This window comes from Triticum aestivum, chromosome 2D, assembly GCF_018294505.1.
Source record: "Triticum aestivum cultivar Chinese Spring chromosome 2D, IWGSC CS RefSeq v2.1, whole genome shotgun sequence".
NCBI lineage: Eukaryota > Viridiplantae > Streptophyta > Magnoliopsida > Poales > Poaceae > Triticum > Triticum aestivum.
The window spans coordinates 277,038,634-277,043,088 of NC_057799.1; the positions used below are offsets into that span (position 1 = coordinate 277,038,634).

The following is a 4,455-nucleotide window of genomic DNA, read 5'->3' on the forward strand; positions in this document are numbered from 1 at the left end:
GGAAAAATGACTCCTCGTTGGCGTTCCAGCAAATAGGCTGTGAGCAACTCAGTCTGCTACGGAATAAAAGAAATTACGGAGCTAACCAACGTGCAAGATTGATTTCTATAAAACAGATTCACTTATATGCAATGGCATATGAGTGGTGGCATGGTTATCTCACTACGGAAAAGGATTCTGAATCCCATCTCGCCGCAGAGTCCACACACCACAGCTCGCTGCAAAGGCTATCTCGGCGCCTGCCTTGAAGACACGAAGCAGGGGCGCTTGGAGTGGCCGGCATGGAGTTGACGAGCACGTGCTCGGAGGCTTGTTCTCCTCTCCGGGATCAGTCTGGACAAGGAGTAGTGTGAACCTCAGAGGAAGATCCCATTGTTGGTCGGGCTCAGGGAGCTTTTCGAGGAGCAGAAGTAATGGAGCAGCAGCTATAATGATTGGTCTGCACCGTCCACCACCTCTTCATCCGACTTTCCGGGTGGGCCGAGATCGTGGTACGATGGTGGCCGAGGTTGAACGCCGCGAAGCCTACCTTCCAACCACCATGTGGTCGCGCCCACCCGCCGCCGCTCACTGGTCTGCCGTGAACAACTGCCTTCCACACGTACAAGCCAGCAGCCAGCCAGTCGCTGTCGAAACCGCCGCTCACCATGCGTGATTAGAATATGAACGGAAGAGACCTGGGAGTGGGCTAAAAGAAAAGGAAAATTACATCGGTGCGAAAAGAAAAATTACCTCGCTGCCTTTGCCGTGGAGCAACAATGTGGCGTGCTGGTGCGATCGGTATAATCTCACACAAAATCTTACTTGAAAACAACATCTCTAGTAAAATCTCCACATCATTGACCTCATCGGGTTTCAAGTATATCTTTCTCTCCTGGCATATACTCTGTATTAAATTAAGATGAATGAGCATCAACCACTCTAGTCTCAAGTAAAAGAATGAAACATTACTTCTGAAAGAACTACAAAAGAATGGTGTGTAGGAGCTTACTTCAAAACAACATCTCTGGTATAATCTCCACTGAAATAGCCATCTATTGAGTTTCCTTGATGACCCCTAGCAAGAATCAGTGCAAGATTGTTGGCCACTAAAAATTAGGTACGCAACATTCAAGTAGAGACCGAAAAGTATCAAAACACCTAGCAGAAGTCATGCAACCTTCAACCATGATAAAAGAACACCCTTTCACTAAGACCGCATTTAATGGACTAAAATTATTGATAATAGCTAGGTCTTACCATAAGCGATCTGCTGTCAAATATTTTGCACTCTTATGTTGTCAATTATCAAGATAAAACGTCTCTAGAAAGTCATTTCTGCAAAACCCACCAAGTGACATTACAAAGAGCACCGCAAGTGATGCTCCAACGGGTAGCCAATGGATAAACGTACACCTGCCACGGCACCTTGGGTGCTAGCTAGTCTTGCTTCAGAAAAGGTAATGGTTTCAAGAATCAAGTGAATGGATCGTCCAAGGCTGAGAGCATTTTCTTTGTTGCGGCATCTGAAAAAAATGTGGGATAAGAAAATTCAATCAGACAACGTAAGAACTGTAAATACACAACATCTCTCAGTTCTGCACAGATCAATGCTTTATATATCTAAGTGGTTCGTTATGTTTCTGACAAAATTTCAGATTCAACCAAAGCAAGTACAAGACATATAACTGCATTTGATTCAATTATCAAATTCAGTCGTATTTTCTAAAATATGAAGACTTGCAAAAGTGTGAGCCGTTGAGGCAGCTGATAAATTATATGATTCGTTATATGAAAAATTAAGTGAATTTTGTATGAATCACCGTGATTCTTCCTACCATTCTATTAGTAATGTGATTTCCTTTATCCGTTGAACTCACACCTCATGTAGACATCAGGGTCGAGGAACGTAAGAAACGAAATCCCAGAACAACAGTACAATCATGTGCCTTTTAATTCCTACAACAATTATCCGATTTGCAAGAGAATAGTTTCTCCTCAGATCACACAATTCCTGCATAATAACAGAACCATATTTATCAATCTTCAAGTCGATGACCTGAAGCAAATTAGTGGTAGCAGTGTCAATGAGTTTTGATCAAGGAATATATGTATATATACTTGAAGCAAACAAAACACAAATATATCCAGTTTAAGGAGTTTAGCTATCACCTCATTAATTTGACCTCAACTTCTTTGGTGCTATAGCACATGTTTTCGCCAACAAGTGTTGTGAGGTGAATGTATTGAGATCAAGTAGTTTTAGTGCCATGGATAACCGTTAATGGCCAACAATCTGGTGCAAAAACAACTCAACAAAATGTTTAGATCATACTTTTATATAGGAATTATTAAGAGGGCTATTACTATGTACTACCTGTGTATTGTGGAAAAAAATTTCAGATCATTTTACCTTTAAGGCTGCTGTAATCTGCTCTAATCTGCTATACACTCTGATAGTTTCGAATATAGTTCAGTAAGCATAAGCCCGTCGTAGTTCCCTGTCAAGAAAAAGTGTGTTGGCAATGGAATCTTATCAAAACTGTAAAGTAAAACACACACCACTGAAGAAATCAATCTTTAAGAAAGAAAAAATAGTACCTTAGTCAATACAGCTATCACTGAAAAGTAGTTCCCAAGTATAAGTGATGGCCATGCCTCATTTATATACAACGGGCCATCATATTGACAAGTAGCGGAAAATATAAATCAAGTCGCTGCCGACTCTGTATGGAGAAAATATCAGATATAGCCTGCTCTTATGGATTTGGAGTATCCCATATTAAGTGTAAGCGCCATTTGCTGAAGGACTATTTGCAGAACAGAATATTTCAATACTATGGGAATATTATATTGCATAGCTGACCATCTAATTATTCGGAAATCTATAATTCTAGAAGCACAATAAATTCAAGATAATTAACACCGTGCCGAATGCTGAAAACATTTGTTGACCAATGACCACCAACATGTTTTCAGAAGATTGTGTCACAAGCAGTATATGCAAATACAATGGTAGTTTTTCGACCTGCTATGTGTATGGCACACAAGTTCATACCATTTTACTAAGCTGACAATGTTCACATAGTTCAGGCATCAAGACCGAATGGTAAATTAACTGAAACAAAGACAAACTGAAAGGCTTCACAAAGTTCTGTTGTCAGTTTTGAACAGGAAATGATAGACAAAGAATCTTGGAGCCTTTTGAGCCGACTAAAATTACTTAAATACTTTACCATAAGGTCCATAAGAACTTGAAATCAGGTAAATGTGGATTTGTTTTTTTCAGATGGCAGATGTGAAATTTAGTGGGAAAGAGAGCACTTAATGATAAACCAACTCATGGACATGTGAGGCCGGGCACAACACTTTCTGTAACATATCCCCACTATCTAGATTATCATACTACAAGCATTTCACAAATTGTTAAACAACCATACAAAGGAACAGAGATATGCCCCCGCACACGGTACACTCCCCTTGAGAAAACTATAAAAGGGTCTTTCCGTCCTATGTGTTGACTCGCTTAAACTAATCAGCATTAGCTGAGAATTAGATGGACTGCAGGTAATCAAGCTAATTGCTTCGGAATTCAACTATGCGATGTGTGGTTGGATCACACATACTGTACCTTGTGGATATGTCAAGCGCATCATCAACTGAACATACAACAAACAGAACAGCACAATTCATCTCCCCACCAAAGTGCCGTCATATTGACAAGTAGCGGAAAATATAAATCAAGTCGCTGCCGACTCTGTATGGCGAAAATATCAGATATAGCCTGCTCTTATGGATTTGGAGTATCCCATATTAAGTGTAAGCGCCATTTGCTGAAGGACTATTTGCATAACAGAATATTTCAATACTATGGGAATATTATATTGCATAGCTGACCATCTAATTATTCGGAAATCTATAATTCTAGAAGCACAATAAATTCAAGATAATTAACACCGTGCCGAATGCTGAAAACTTTTGTTGACCAATGACCACCAACATGTGTTCAGAAAATTGTGTCACAAGCAGTATATGCAAATACAATGGTAGTTTTTCGACCTCCTATGTGTATGGCACACAAGTTCATACCATTTTACTAAGCTGACAATGTTCACATAGTTCAGGCATCAAGACCGAATGGTAAAGTAACTGAAACAAAGATAAACTGAAAGGCTTCACAAAGTTCTGTTGTCAGTTTTGAACAGGAAATGATAGACAAAGAATCTTGGAGCCTTTTGAGCCGACTAAAATTACTTAAATACTTTACCATAAGGTCCATAAGAACTTGAAATCAGGTAAATGTGGATTTGTTTTTTCAGATGGCAGATGTGAAATTTAGTGAGAAAGAGAGCACTTAATGATAAACCAACTCATGTACATGTGAGGCCAGGCACAACACTTTCTGTAACATATCCCCACTATCTAGATTATCATACTACAAGCATTTCACAAATTGTTAAACAACCATACAAAGGA

At 39.5% G+C, this 4,455-nt stretch overlaps 1 long non-coding RNA gene across 1 annotated transcript; it reads right to left on the reverse strand.

The window, feature by feature from the left end:
• Positions 1–1,902: 1,902 nt before the first annotated feature.
• Positions 1,903–2,470, reverse strand: LOC123049225 (uncharacterized). The gene is made up of 3 exons (XR_006423492.1): positions 2,393–2,470; positions 2,152–2,275; positions 1,903–2,038 (listed from the first exon to the last, which is right to left on the reverse strand). It is a non-coding gene; the product is annotated as an uncharacterized lncRNA (long non-coding RNA).
• Between the last annotated feature and the right edge of the window lie 1,985 nt (positions 2,471–4,455).